This window comes from Nerophis ophidion, linkage group LG02 (genome assembly GCF_033978795.1).
Source record: "Nerophis ophidion isolate RoL-2023_Sa linkage group LG02, RoL_Noph_v1.0, whole genome shotgun sequence".
In the NCBI taxonomy this organism is placed as follows: domain Eukaryota; kingdom Metazoa; phylum Chordata; class Actinopteri; order Syngnathiformes; family Syngnathidae; genus Nerophis; species Nerophis ophidion.
Window position 1 is genome coordinate 14,435,725 of NC_084612.1, and position 16,592 is coordinate 14,452,316.

Genomic DNA, 16,592 nt, shown 5'->3' on the forward strand with positions numbered 1-16,592 from the left:
TGTTTTAGTGAGTTAAATAGTACCTGATAGTCGGAGGGATGTGTACACAGGTGTGTTGACGCCAGTCTCTGAGAGAAGTCATGAAGCTGCAGCTGGACAGAAGCTCCACTTATCTCCGGTAAAAGGCGACTTTTTACCACAATTTTCTCACCAAAACCTCCCGGTTGACAAGTGGTCGGGAACCATGTTCGCTTGACCGCTCTGATCCATAGTAAACCTTCACCTCCGGGAATTTTAAGCAAGGAAACACTGTGTGTTTGTGTGGCTAAATGCTAAAGCTTCCCAACTCCATCTTTCTACTTTGACGTCTCCATTATTAATTGCACAAACTGCAAAAGATTCAGCAACACAGATCTCCAAAATAATGTGTAATTGCGCGATGAAAAGAGACGACTTTTAGCCGCAAGTGGTGCTGCACTAATATGTCCCCTGCAGCCAATAACGTCACAAACACGGGTCATCATTACGCAACGTTTTCAACAGGAAACTCCGCTGGAAATTTAAAATTGTAATTTAGTAAACTAAACCGGCCGTATTGGCATGTGTTGCAATGTTAATATTTCATCATTGATATATAAACTATCAGACTGTGTGGTCGGTAGTAGTGGGTTTCAGCAGGCCTTTAAAAAAAATGTGCTTTTGTCTCATGTAAGGATTGTGAATGAGAGACAAAATTCCAAAAAAGTGCAGTACAGTATATAAGCATCAACATACTCTGTTAGATTGGTCAGGTCCTCCCATGATGATAATGTAAAATATAAACACACATTGAACTATTCTGGAAGTTTCCCCAGGGATCTTCTCTCCCGTTGAGTCTTCTAACTAACACTGAACCCTGTTCCAGGTAAACAGAAGTATGCAAATGAATTGTTTCCATAGAAGCTTATCTGTATATTCGTTGTGCAACATGTAAAATATAAGTCATAATTATCCATTCCTGTGGAGAGAATTTGTGTGGGATACGTTTGATCCTTGTGGTAATGATCTTTAAGCATTACCGAGGTTTAACTTGCTTGCTCATTATCCGGAATTCTTCCGCAAAACGTTTTTGGTTTTTTTTTGTAAGTTTCATGGTCTTATCTCTGTTGTTTGTCTTTGATGGCTTTTTCTGATTGTTCTCCGGGTGCTGCGGTGTCATAAAGCAGCAACCCCGCTGTTCTTTTTTGGTCTAATGTTCCTTCCAATGTACAAATTAGAAGGAACGTCGCAAACTCACACTACACGGCGCTTTGATTTCAGTGTAGACGGAAGAACTGGGTGGAGGGTGAAGAATTAGCCGAAGAGATTGAATCCGCCTTATTTTTCACATGAACAAGCGCTGATAGTCCACTCAAAGGTGCTGTTTGCAGCTTTCTTATAGTAACATTTTTCAAAGCAAATAAGTATATAACAAGAACACCATTGGCTAGCTTAGGTTACCATTTATGGTGTAACGCCACACATTTAATTTACAATTGTCTATTTTCCCCCAATTACTGTGTGTATGTAATAAAAATTAATTATAATAATTGCTGTTTAGGCGGTCACTCACCCGGTCTTGTCAACACGTATGCGCAGGGAGTGTGTGCACACACACAAAAGCAGTCCAAAAGAAGCAACAAACAATTTGCAGTCATGTTGTTGTTATGATAGAATATCCCGTATTTTCCAGACTATACAGCGCATTGGTAAAATTTATATATGTTTTAATGTATTAGCCGCACCGGACTATAAACCGCAAATGAGTTATTTACACAGTAAGATTTTTATAAATGTTTGTTTGTATATCGTGTCTGTAAAGCGGCAGTAAAACAGCTGATCAACAAAACAGAAGTCATCTTCATGGACCCACCAGCTGCGGAAGCTAGTCGGTCCAAACAGCTTAACAGACTCAATAAGTCCACCGTGACGTATTGGGGAATTTACATATCGGAAAAATACAAAAATAATGGCATTGTAAGGTAATAATACTAACACAGACACTCGTAAATGTGTTAGCATAATAGCTAATGCTGCCAAGGCTAGCCTGATCATGTTACAATAGCATGCACATGTAGAATTTGCAATTCTAGTAGGAATTGAGTGTTGAATGGCCTATGTGCCGAACCGCTGATACGCCTGAGTGAAACTGAAATTCTTGAATGGAATGCGTGGGATATTGGAACGGTTCGAATTGGTAGAGAAATGTGGAATATGGAGAGTTATGATTACTTGCCCATTCATTTTTATTGGGGTGGAAATTCCTGGAAATTCTGGGTAATGAGGGATTTTTTTGGACCGGGAAATAATGCTGGCTTGAATGTCCAGGGTTAGTGGAGTGTGGGGATGGTGCAACGGTTCAAAACGGATGAGAAATGTGGGATATGCAGTAGATTGTATATTGCCCAGTTATTGTCAATGGGGAGAAAATACCGGGAAATTACAGGGTAATTGGGAATTTTGGTAATAAGAAATGATTTGCTTCATGGTGGCAGAGGGGTTAGTGCGTCTGCCTCACAATACGAAGGTCCTGAGTAGTCCTGGGTTCAATCCCGGGCTCGGGTACTCCGGCTTCCTCCCACTTCCAAAGACATGCACCTGGGGATAGGTTGATTGGAAACACTAAATTGGCCCTAGTGTGTGAATGTGATTGTGAATGTTGTCTGTCTATCTGTGTTGGCCCTGTGATGAGGTGGCGACTTGTCCAGGGTGTACTCCGCCTTCCGACCGATTGTAGCTGATATAGGCACCAGCGCCCCCCGCGACCCCAAAGGGAATAAGCGGTGGTAAATGGATGGATGGATGGAAATGATTTGCGTTCGATACATCGGAAAAGCAGTGTGGGTAGATGGTTGAAAAGTCAGAATCGGGTAAAAAAATGGTGCAAAAGTTTGAGAATTTAAGGCATTGCAGAACTTTGACTAAGTTCATTCATTTGAATGGGAATTTCATAGAAATTTGGGGATTTTGGGAAAACCGGGAATTTATGGAAATAAAGACACTACCACAATTGTCCTAGATGATATGATATGGGTTGGTGTTTTAATTTTTGGTATCGATTAAAATGTTGATGTAGTAACATTTTGAATTTTAATTGGTATTTCGGAATTCCTGGAATTTCGGGAAAAACGGGAATTTGTACCAGCTAAGAGGAATGTTTTGAAAATGGAATGGTCAAAATCGGTTGAAAAATGTGGACTGTGAAAACTTTCAAGGAAGAGGTGAAAATAGAGCTTTGGAAAACCGGGAATTCTGCAAATTCCTGGAATTGTTTTGAACTTGGAAAATAGTAGTGTGATTTTCCGAGGTAAGTGGAGTGTATGGATGTTAGAATGGTTCAAATTGGTTGAGAAATGTTAATTTTTAGTGGAAAAATGTCCCGGAAAACCGGGAATTCGGATTTGAAGTTTGGGGAGCTCACGATTCCCGGTGGATGTAAAATAATAATAATAAATAGATACATTTTTGGTGTAGAATCTTATATGTGTGAATGCTTTGGTGGGTAAAGAATGACTCTTCTTGTTTAAAATTCTACCTTTAATTTTCACTTCAATAAAAGTGCCATCATAAATTCTATTATCCTGACGGTCTAAATCATTAGGGCTATTCAACTCAAATTTTATGGGGGCAAGTTTTCACAAAATCTTTTTTTTTTTGCATGTGAAAACGCATACTATTTGTGGTAAATTTCTTCAAAGACAGCATGTTTTTTTGTCAAGTTCCACTGTTTGCAGAACAGATAGTAGGCCCATCGAAATTTACGCAGGAATTTTCCAGTTGCTAATACGATGCATATTTTTATGACAAATACTTATTTATACCCAGCCTACTAACATTTATTATATGGAAAATATTGCAGAACAGCAGTGTTAAAATACACAATTAAAGGAAACTAGACTAATTTCACACAAATCTGATCTTTTTAGTGGCTGTTCAAATTACATAAAAATGCAATTTTCTCACGTGAATGCAATCCGACCCAGATGCAGACATGATGTCAAGATGTAAAAAGGGCTTCCGTTGTCAGTATTGGCGCATTTGTGGCAATTTCAAGGATTTGTTCCAGTCAAAGTCAACATTTTATGAAATGAATTATTGCGTGTAGAAGATTAAGAAGGAAGAGGACGAGTATTTTGTCTCCGGCAGTTTCACAGGATAATTTGCTTCGATGTTTGCTTGAAGAGCGTGTCTGTGAGCGAGCAGTCGGTGACAGGAGTGGTGGAACTTTCACGTGACTTCCTAAAACTTTATTCCCACCTGTTTTCTGCTTCGTTGTCAAATAATTATTTAGTCACCGACTATTTTTGCGAATAATTACGAACGCTTATCGCTTATTGATGACGTTCTGGTCGGATGAATGTGACCTGAGCATGGGAGCGTTCACAAAGACAGCGTTTACACTGCAGGACAAAGTGGCCCAAATCAGATTTTTTTGTAAATCTGATTTTTTTCCATCCGACTGGTAACAATGTAAATAAAATGTGATCTATATCAGTCTCCAGTGTAAACACACACAGGCTCCAATGTGGCCATGACATCGCTTTGATGTGTCATGATCCGCTGTTCGGATCATGTCTTATTCTGGTTTTGGTTCTGTTTTATATCACATCTTGTTAGCGTTTGTCTTCTGTAGTTCCTGGTGGCACTTCCTGTTTTGTTCTGTTGTCATAACTACGCATTTGTGTCACCTGCCTTTTGTTTTTGACGCCCACCTGCCTCCTAATTACTGTCTGTATTTAAGCCTGCCTTTTTCGTTTACTCGGTTTCACATTCTAGTTTCTGTTCCATGCAACAGGTTGTGGTAAAAGACTATTTTTGTACTTGTTAGCTTCCACGCTATTCCTTTGTTTATTCCCTAGCTCACATGCTAGCGCCTTTAGTTCCTTCTAGCTCCCATGCTAGTTCTGTTTGTTTCGTCTTTAGTGCTTTGTGCAAGTGTTTCTGTTCTTAGTTTCTTTTGTTAGTGTAAATAAATCTTCATTTCCTACCTTCACGCTGTGTCCATATCCGACTGCATCTTTGAGAGAACAAACCCGCACCACGATGCCAGCTAAGCGTCACAGGATGTGCACTTCGATGAAGTGAAAACAAATGAACAAGGAAATTGCTACCACTACAAAATAAAATTGAACCTTAAAAAGGAGGGTTTTTTTACGTGAAAATAAATGAAAGTAATACAATGTATGAATGGATGTATATAATGTAATATAATTGGGAGGGTTCTGATCTGTTAATGGCTGTTAAGCAGAGGAGACACGGACAACTTTATTTTTCATCTCACATGTAAACAAATGTCCCACAGCATCAATTCCGGTCTTTCAACAATTGTTTTGTCTTTTGAATCAAAATATATATTCATATATTACATATGAATATACAGGTCGCATATGGGCAAGAAAATTGGAATTGACCTGCAGTGTGAACCAGACCTTAGACTAGGCCTGGGCAATTATTTTGAATCGGGGTCCAAATTTAGAGAAAAAAATGTGTCTGGGGGCCGGTATATCTATTTTTAGGAACACTAATACAAAATATCACAATAATGTCTGATTGAATACTAAAAACGTTATGACGGACCGCATTAACCATTTAATTTTTTTTACTGAATGAGACACCCAGAATGTACATGAAAATAAAGAAGGTGGGATTTACAATATTAACTATGAAGGATAAAACACTGAATATTGACAACATATGAAGGTCACACCCTCTCTCGATTGACATTTAATCAAGCGAAACGCAACAAAAATGCAACAAACACAGCAAAATATAAATAAATGGGTTTTACTTGTATAGCGCTTTTCTACCTTCAAGGTACTCAAAGCGCTTTGACACTACTTCCACGTTTACCCATTCACACACACATTCACACACTGATGGAGGGAGCTGCCATGCAAGGCGCTAACCAGCACCCATCAGGAGCAAGGGTGAACTGTCTTGCTCAGGACACAACGGACATGACGAGGTTGGAATTGAACCAGGGACCCTCGGGTTGCGCACGGCCACTCTTCCACTGCGCCCAATTACGACCTGATATATCACTAAGCTTTAAAAACTTGTTGTAAAAATCTCCTTCTGCGTCCGTCCCTGACACCCACCTTTGAGGCTGGCCGCTCTGGAAACACTCTGTGGAAACGCTCCCCACCCACTCAACTTGGTGTCTCGTCTGAGCTGCTGTGACTTAGCTTACCATAGTAACTAGTAGGGCTGCGAATCTTTGGGTGTCCCACGATTCGATTCAGTATAGATTCTTGGGGTCGCGATTCGATTATATATATAGATTTTTGCGATTCCACGCGATTATCGATTCAAAAACGATATTTTTCCGATTCAAAACAATTCTGTATTCATTCAATACATAGGATTTCAGCAGGATCTATGCCAGTCTGCTGACATGTTAGCAGAGTAGTAGATTTTTTTTGGAAAAGCTTTTATTATTGTAAAGGACAATGTTTTATCAACTGATTGCAATAATGTAAATTTGTTTTAATTAATAAACAAACCAAAAATATGACTTATTTTATCTTTGTGAAAACGTTGGACACAGTGTGTTGTCAAGCTTATGAGATGCGATTCAAGTGTAAGCCACTGTGACACTATTGTTCTTTTTTTTAAATTTTTATTAAAGTCTAATGATAATGTCAATGAGGGATTTTTAATCACTGCTATGCTGAAATTATAACTAATATTGATACTGTTGTTAATATTCATTTTTGTTTCACTACTTTTGGTTTGTTCTGTGTCGTGTTTGTGTCTCCTCTCAATTGCTCTGTTTATTGCAGTTCTGAGTGTTTCTGGGTCAGGTTTGGTTTTGGAATTGGATTGCATTGTTATGGCATTGCTGTGTAGTGGTTTGTTTGATTGATTTAAAAAAAAAAAAAATAGAAATAAAAAATCTATTTTTTTAAAAATGAGAATCGATTCTGAATCGCACAACGTGAGAATCGTGATTCGTATTCGAATCGATTTTTTCCCACACCCCTAGTACTAGTATATCATGCAAAAGCGCAGATTCCAACAATTGAAATTGTTTGTATTGTTCAAGACGCTAATTTGAAAACATCACTGCACATCATAATCGAAGCTATAGTTTCCATCCTAAAGATTTAAAATACTTATTTGGGAATGTCCGGCGGGCCAGATTGAAACGCTTAAAGGGCCTTAATTTGCCCAGGTCTGCCATAGATCCTCTATTTAACAGGACCTCTCTGCTGTTGTCATGGATGTGTTCACACCTGCCATGTTTTGGTTTGATGAAAAACTATTTATGTGGCATTCGGTCTACTAGTTTGGTTGGTTTGGCTAAATAAATGACCTGTAGCGACCAGTACCAACATTTCAGAAACAAAAGCGGCCCAATCAACTCCCTACATTTGTTCTTACATGTTCTTTGCTGTGCAGAGTTTGGTTCCATGACAAATTTACAGCATAAATGCTAAGCCAGAGGTGGGCAAATATTTGGACTCGAAGGTAACATTTACAGAAAAAATGTGTCTGTGGGGCCAATGTGTAGTGAAGTGAATTATATAGCACTTTTCTCTAGTGACTCAAAGCGCTTTTACGTAGTGAAACCCAAAATCTAAGTTACATTTAAACCAGTGTTGGTGGTACTGGCCGCAGGTGGGTAAAGTGTCTTGCCCAAGGACACAACGGCAGCGACTAGGATGGTGGAAGCGGCGATCGAACCTGGAACCCTCAAGTTGCTGGCACGGCCACTCTACCAACCAAGCTATACTGCCTGGTATAGCTCGGTATATGTGTGCATATATAATATATATACATTTAGCTGTAAAAATCTGATGTAAAGTGTGTGTAATTGGGTCCCTTTTTTCAGGAACACTTAATACCAAAAGTCATAATGCCGGATAGAATTAATTGAATAGACCACCTTAAAAAAAAAACGGAATGGAATTTTACAGGGTTTTTTTACTGAATAGGACACCCAAAAAGTACATTGAAATAAAGAAAGTGAGATTTACAATATTAACTACGAACATAAAAACACTGAATATTAACAACATATGAACATCGCTTCTCTTTTACTTCTCAGACCAGCTCCTCCAGAGACATATTTTACAATCAAGCAAAACACAACAAAAATGTAACAAACAGAAAAATATGAATGCAAAAGGTACACAATGATACATTATCACTTTTATGCAGAAAATTTGCTTGACACATCCTGACACATGCGTCTGGGGATGGCTGCCCTGAAAACAAACCCCGCCTACTCTGCTTTGTTCCCAGTCTGAGCTGCTGTGACGCAGATTACCGTCCTAACTCGTATAACACTCAAAAGCGCAGGTTTCAACCATTGAAATACTTTCTATAGTTCAAGACTTATGGACATTTAAAAACAGTACTGCACATCCTACAGTTTTGATGGTAAAAGTCTAAAAAAAATGTATGATGGAAAAATCTTAATGGGCCGCTTGCGGCCGAATTTTGCCCAGGTCTGTGCTAAGGGAACCTCATCAAAATGCACACCAATGATGTTGTTTTTTTTTCTGTGCATCCACTGCGACCAAAGATCCACTACAAAAAATAAACTTAATCCTAGCTCTCTATACAATAAAGTTTTTTTTTTGTTTTTTTTTGAGCCAATTTCTCCTGTGGGACAGCCTGAACACACCAATGGACTGAAGACAGAAGCTTTTTTTGAAGCTAGTCCTTGAAATGTCACCTCCATAAGTATACTGTTGACTGTGAATCTGAATGTGCAATAATGTTATTAGAGATGTGCGATAATTACTTTTTTGCCGATTTCCGATATTCCGATATTGTCCAACTCTTAATTACCGATTCCGATGTCAGCCGATACCGATATATACAGTCGTGGAATGAACACATTATTGTGCCTAATTTTGTTGTGAAGCCCCGCCAACTGCGTTAAACAATGTAACAAGGTTTTCCAAAATAAATCAACTCAAGTTATGGAAAAAAATGCCAACATGGCACTGCTATATTTATTAATGAAGTCACAAAGTGCATTTTTTTTTAACATGCCTGAAAACAGTAGCTTGGAATTTGGGACATGCTCTCCCTGAGAGCTTATGAGGAGGTTGAGGTGGGCGGGGTTGAGGTCGTGGAGGGGTGAGGAGTAGCGGGGGGTTTATATTGTAGTGTCCCAGAAGAGTTAGTGCTGCAAGGGGTTCTGGGTATTTGTTATGTTGTGTCCATGTTGTGTTACGGTGCGGAGGTTCTCCCGAAATGTGTTTGTCATTCCTGTTTGGTGTGGGTTCACAGTGTGGCGCATATGTGTAACAATGTTAAAGTTGTTTGTACGGCCACCCTCAGTGTGACCTGTATGGCTGTTGATCAAGTATGACTTGCATTCACTTGTGTGTGTGAAAAGCCATAGATATTATTTGATTGGGCTGGCACGCAAAGGCAGTGCCTTTAAGGTTTATTGGTGCTTTGTACTTCTCTCTTTGTCCGTGTACCACTCCATACAGCGGGTTTTTAAAAAGTCATAAATTTATCAGCCGATAATATCGGCAGTCCGATATTATTGGACATCTCTAAATGTTAGGTTACCCACTGTGCCTTGTATACACATTTTTTTTTTATATATTATTATTTTAGCTAAGTACCGTGTGACTTGTTGAAGGGTGGACTAGCAAAGTAAGATTTTCATTGAACGGCAAACTGTCTGTTTAACTGTGCATATGACAATAAACAGTCTTGAATCTTGGAAATACATTTTCTGAATGGTTGATTGGAGCAATATTTTTCAACCTTTTTTGAGCCAAGGCACGTTTTTTTTCATATAAACAAATACAGAGGCACACCACCTGCAGAAAAGGTTGAGAGAATTAAACTCCACCAGGTTGTTGTGCCATATTTTGAGTTTGTTGTTGTTTCCTGTGTGTCGTGCTTTAGTTCCTGCCTTGCGCTGTTATTTTGGTGACCCTTCCTGTTTTGTTGGTATTCTCCTGTAGCACTCTTTGAGTGCTATTGCCCGCACCTGCTTTGTTTTCGCAATCAAGACTATGTAGGTTGTGCATACGCTATCCTTCTTTGTTGATTGTCATGTGATGTACGAATGTACTTTGTGGACGCCGTCTTTTCTCCACACGCTGTAAGTTTTTGCTGTCGTCCAGCATTCTGTTTTTGTTGACTTGGTCGCCAGTTCAGTTTTACTTTTGTTTTGCATAGCCATCCCTATGCTTCAGTGCCTTTTCCTAGCGGGACTTGCCATTGGTTAATTTTTGGTTTAAGCATTACATACCTAATAACCTACGCTGTCTCCCGCTGTGCTCTGCATATTGGGATCACTATAAAAAAAAAAACATTGGCGCGTTTCGACTACTACAAAGCATTAACTACCTGGTGTCACCTACTGATATGGAGTATTACATGGTTACCCTGCCAAGCTCTACACAGCATAGGCACTAGACAACGGCACATGATTATGATTATTAATTTGCATTTGTGAGTAGGTGGCGACTTGTCCAGGGTGTACCCCGCCTTCCGCCCAAATGCAGCTGAGATAGGCTCCAGCACCACCCTGCCACCTCAAAGGGGACAAGCGGTAGGAAATGGATGGCTGGATGGATTTGCAAAAAAAAAAATATTGGACAAATGAAGTGAAGTTGCATGATTTCCCACGGCACACCAGACAATAGGGGGCGGCATGGCGTAGTGGGTAGAGCGGCCGTGCCAGAAACCTGAGGGTTGCAGGTTCACTTCCCACCTATGGACATCAAAGTCGCTGCCGTTGTGTCCTTGGGCAAGACACTTCACCCTTTGCCCCCGGTGCCGCTCACACCGGTGAATGAATGGTGAATGAATGATTGGTGTTGGTCGGAGGGGCCGTAGGCGCAAACTGGCAGCCACGCTTCCGTCAGTCTACCCCAGGGCAGCTGTGGCTACAGATGTAGCTTACCACCACCAGGTGTGAATGAATGATGGGTTCCCACTTCTCTGTGAGCGCTTTGAGTATATAACAATAGAAAAGCGCGATATAAATCTAATCCATTATTATTATTATTATTATTATATCTCACGGCACACTAGTGTGCCGCGGCACAGTGGTTGAAAATCACTGGATTGGAGGACCACCATAAACATGCGTGTCAAAACAGTGTTGGATGACAAGTTCATTTACATTTCCCTTCTGACAAGAAGCAAAAGTCTGCTAAAATATTCTATTAGAGTGAGATAAAATGAATGCTATGTTTTTGATAATTCGGCGTCAAAAATATGTATCTATTTTAATTTGACATTTTGCAGCTCTTTGCAATACCCTCAGGGGTTTTCCACTCAGAAGGCATCTCCGTCAGCCTGTTAAAATCGCACACAGTCACCTCAATTAAAATGTACGGATAAAGCCGGCAAAATGAAGTATTTCTGTAAATTGTTCAACGCTTCAAAAATGCACCAAGACGTCCTAAGCCGTTCAAGTTCCAGAATCAAAAGAGATCCGTGACTCTACAAAGGCCTTCATGTGGCACGGAGTACCAGTAGGATCTTATTATTAGGCTTCGTGGCTGTCCTCGGGTCCGATACGCCAACCGTGAACCAGAATGAAATGATAGTCTTCTCATCTTTTTTCATCAAGGAAGTCATGCATGCAGATCCTACTGACTGACTTCAATAATGCATCTGCAAAAAGACGCTCTAGACAGGGGAAATAGAGGCCAACGGAGGAAAACAGGAAAAGGATACAAGACAAGACAGGAAGTAATACAGGAAACAAATATTATGTGAGTTTATACCAGGGGTCACCAACGCGGTGCCCGCGGGCAAACGTGACACTGTTTGCATGAGAACTTTAGCATGCTAACGTTCTCATGTTAGCTTGCATCAAGTTAGCATGCATCATATTTATTTTTATATTGGTTTTATATTTATTTATTTATTTATATGTTGTTATTTATTTGTTGTTTATTTGTTGTTATTTATTTGTTTTTATTCAATCATTGGAGTTAAGCATAATCCATCCATCCATTTTTCTACCGCTTATTCCCTTTTTTGGGGTCGCGGGGGGCTCTGACGCCTATCTCCGCTACAATCGGGCGGAAGGCGGCGTACACCCTGGACAAGTCGCCACCTCATCGCAGGGGAGCTAAGCATAATATTTGGAAAAAAAAATAATATTGTTGTGCAGCACTTTGGAAACATTTCTATTGTTTAAATGTGATATACAAATAAAGTGGATTGGATTGGATGCTAGGTAACTAACTCAAGTATGCTAACTTTTTCATCAAATTTAACAATTTTTTTCTCTATTTCCGCAGCCATACACCTTACAGTCATATTGTTATATGAAACATGCTAATGTTAGCATGCTAATGTTAGCACACATGCTAAATTTTCATGCATTTTCATGTCAGCATGCTAGTGTTTTAGGCTGGCTCTGTAGGTCATTTTGTACACTTACGCCTAAACCTCACGGATTCGGACATTAGGCACCATTTTCAGAGGTCCAAGGGCACAGGTAGCAGACCCATCTAATTTTACGCGGGAATTTTCTAGTTGCAAATACGGTGCATATTTTTATGACATATATTTATTTATACCCAGCCTGCTAACAATTATTGTATGGAAAATATCTAATTCCATGTGAATCCTTTGATTAAATGGCCATTCAAATGGTCAAAATAAACATAATAAAGTTAGTTTTTTGACTCAAATTGATGTGGGATTTGAGCAAAGTAAACATAAAAGCACAAATGTATCATTTTGCTACATATCGTTTTTGCACAGGATGGTTGGTTTCTGTGGGGCTTTTCTTTTAATGCAGTCTTACATAAAAAACACAACTGCAAACTTTGTGTGTAGGTGGCACATTTTATGAACAACAATTTCACAGGGGGACACAAATGAGCAGACTTCTGCTGTAATACCGCATGGACCCAAGTATAAGACCACCCTAAATGTACTGTAGGACAATACCTCTTTTTCAAAACCATTGTATGGAAATAATGATAACAGATACAATGCAATAAAACAATATAAAATATTTATTCGCTGCTGATCCATAGATGACAGTAAAGTGTTGAATATCTTAAAATGTGTTTTCTGGCAATTTTAACTTTGACCACAGCATCAGTTGCTATGTAGAGTGGCGCTTTCCATTATTTTCAGCAGACTGCATTCCAAAATGATGAACTTCCAGCCAGGAATGAGGGCCATATGAATCTGAATCCCTTCCCAATTGTATGTGCATGTGTCGACACTGTCTTAAAGACTAAGACTAGACTAAATTACTCAGTGGCCTAGTGGTTAGAGCGTCCGCCCTGAGATCAGTAGGTCGTGAATTCAAATCCCGGCCGAGTCATACCAAAGACTACAAAAATGGGACCCATTACCTCCCTGCTTGGCACTCAGCATTAAGGGTTGGAATTGGGGGTTAAATCACCTTAAATCAAGGGTCACCAACCTTTTTGAAACCAAGAGCTACTTCTTGGGTACTGATTAATGCGAAGGGCTACCAGTTTGATACACACTTAAATAAATTGCCGGGAATAGCCAATTTACTCAATTTACCTTTTAATAAATAAAATCTATATACTGTATATAAAAAAATGGGTATTTCTGTCATTCCGTCGTACATTTTTTTTCTTTTTATGGAAGGTTTTTTGTAGAGAATAAATGATGAAAAAAACACTTAATTGAACGGTTTAAAAGAGGAGAAAACCCCAAAAAAATTTAAATAAAATGTTGAAACATAGTTTATCTTCAATTTAGACTCTTTAAAATTCAAAATTCAACCGAAAAAAAGGAATAGAAAAACTAGCCAATTCCATTCTTTTTTGAAAAAAATAAGAAAATAATTTATGGAACATCATTACTAATTTTTCCTGATTAAGATTAATTTTAGAATTTTGATGACAGGTTTCAAATAAGTTAAAATCCAATCTGCACTTTGTTATATGTCTAACAATCATTATTTCTTCTAGATTTTCCAGAACAAACATTTTAAAAGAAATTCAAAATACTTTGAAATATGATTTAGATTTTCTAGATTTGCCAGAATATTTTTTTTGTAATTTTAATCATGATAAGTTTGAATAAATATTTCACAAATATTCTTCGTCGAAAAAACAAAAGCTAAAATGAAGAACTAAATTAAAATGTATTTGTTATTCTTTACAATAATGAAAAAAAATTACTTGAACATTGATTTAAATTGTCAGGAAAGAAGAGGAAGGAATTTATAAGGTACAAAGATATATGTTTAAAAATCCTAAAATCATTTTTAAGGTTGTATTCTTTCTCTAAAATTGTCTCTCTGAAAGTTATAAGAAGCAAAGTAAAAAAATAAATGAATTTATTTAAACAAGTGAAGACCAAGTCTTTGAAATATTTTTGGGGATTTTTAGATTCTATTTGAGTTTTGTCTCTCTTAGAATTAAAAATGTCGAGCAAAGCGAGACCAGCTTGCTAGTAAATAAATAAAATGTAAAAAATAGAGGCAGCTCACTGGTAAGTGCTGCTATTCGAGCTATTTTTAGAACAAGCCAGCGGGCAACTCATCTGGTCCTTATGGGCTACTTGGTGCCCGCGGGTACCTCGTTGGTGACCCCTGCCATAAATGATTCCCGGGCGTGGCACCGCTGCTGCCCACTGCTCCCCTCACCTCCCAGGGGGTGATCAAGGGTGATGGGTCAAATGCAGAGAATAATTTTGCCACATCTAGTGTGTGTGTGACAATCATTGGTACTTTAACTTTTAACTTTAAATTAAACAATCTGAATAACCATTTGAGTTTGATGTTTTTGGAATCCTCCACCGTGCTTTCATTTCTTGTTTTTAATTGCCAAATGTTTCCCCACCCTTGCCTCAAATAATCTAGCGTTTCCGTAAAAGGAGTTCCTGTTCGTCTGCTCCATTGTTCTCTTGCCTATTTGTAACTATTTCTCAAAGCTAATAACCCCCTTCGCTATCACCCACCCCCCTATCTTCCAGGAGTCTCAGCTGGATGGCCAAGGTTGGAGATGAGTCTGGCGGCTAAATCCCACACCTCCACCTACGGAATCCATCAACCCGGCTGACTATTTCCGGCGTCCTCGGCGGACTGTCAAGGTGGTCGCCTGAGCCCAAGATGAGTCCATCATCATCTTTCCGAGGCGCTCCCTCGAGTGTCCGTCAAAACACATCATGCGCCATTATGTACTCTATTGCCCTTCCGTCCTTTTTTTGTCCACCTCTACGGAAGACATGGAGTGGGAATGTGTTCCAGTAGGTCCTATTCAACGTGCTATGCAAATGAGACAACTCCTTTTTTTTTTATACGCCGCAGATTTTTTGGGGGGAAAAGAAACCCTTTGCTCATTTCACCGTCATCATTGCCGCGAGACACCAGCCGCTCTTCGCCATTAGTCCCGCACTTGCTAATTAGCTTCTGTCGCCCGGGTAACTGGTATCTGTCAGTGTCTGCTCCCCTGCTATCTTGTGGAAACTGGAGGCGATTGTAATTGAATGCCAGTTAAGCGCCGGCAAACTGCAAACGGTGCACGGGACACACCCCGACTGCCTTATACGTGTTGTTTTTGACGGCGGCTTGTTCACAAGCGCTTGGTCTTCTCAGCATTAACCAGCATAGAGGAGGTTTTATTATTGCTTTACAGGTACCGAAAGGTCCACGTACGAACGCCAAAGACTGTGCAGACTTTGCATTAAAGGGACAATATCAAGCCACTTTGTCATTTGTTACTGTGTATTCTAACCCCATCCATCCATCCATCCATTTTCTACCGCTTATTCCCTTTCGGGGTCGCGGGGGGCGCTGGCGCCTATCTCAGCTACAATCGGGCGGAAGGCAGGGTACACCCTGGACAAGTCGCCACCTCATCGCAGGGCCTAACCCCGACTAATTAAAGTTAAAGTACGAATGATTGTCACACACACACTAGATGTGGCGAAATTATTCTCTGCATTTGACCCACCACCCTTGATCACCCCCTGGGAGGTGAGGGGAGCAGTGGGCAGCAGCGGTGCCGCGCCCGGGAATCATTTTGTTGGTGATTTAACACCCAATTCCAACCCTTAATGCTGAGTGCCAGAAGGGAGGTAATGGGTGCCATTTTTATAGTCTTTGGTATGACTCGGCCAGGGTTTGAACTCACGACCTACCGATCTCAGGGCGGACACTCTAACCACTAAGCCGGTTAGCAACTTTGGTACGTCTATGGACTAGAAATAGGAATAGTGTTAGGACCTGATCAAGGAGGTGACCCCAGGATGCAGACACGGGAGGCGAGGTAGAATTACAAAAAAGGGGAACATTTAATAAGTCCGAAAAGTGTAACAAAAGGCGATGGGGCAGAAGTGCACACCATGAATAAACAAACAAAAACAGGTTCTTCAGTGGTCGGCAGGGGGAAAAGGCCGGGGCGTACTGAGCACAGCAAAAGGTCCAACGCAAAATCCTCTTTACCTCAGGTAGGCGAGGAAGCAAACACAAAGAGGTGAGGGATATCAGGAATAAGGAGAGAAAACATACCAGGACTGACGAAGTGAAGCGGTAGCACGCACGTGAGAGGTGCAGGAGACAATAACCGGCAGGACCCAGCTGTCGGTGACGAGCTTAAATACTAATAGGTAGAGATTTGTTGCAGGTGTGCCTCGCTGGGGACTAATTAACTGAATAAAACAGACACCATAAAAGAGAAGGCAGGGAAATG

The 16,592-nt window shown here is 40.0% G+C and overlaps 1 protein-coding gene across 1 annotated transcript in view; it reads left to right on the forward strand.

Annotated features, from left to right (window-relative positions):
- The window catches only part of cd276 (CD276 molecule), a 239,667-nt gene extending 224,065 nt beyond the window's left edge, over positions 1–15,602 (forward strand). Inside the window, exon 8 of the mRNA XM_061877936.1 lies at positions 14,875–15,602. The gene's annotated coding sequence lies outside the window, so the exon portion shown is untranslated. The remainder of the gene's footprint in view (positions 1–14,874) is intronic.
- Positions 15,603–16,592: the final 990 nt, after the last annotated feature.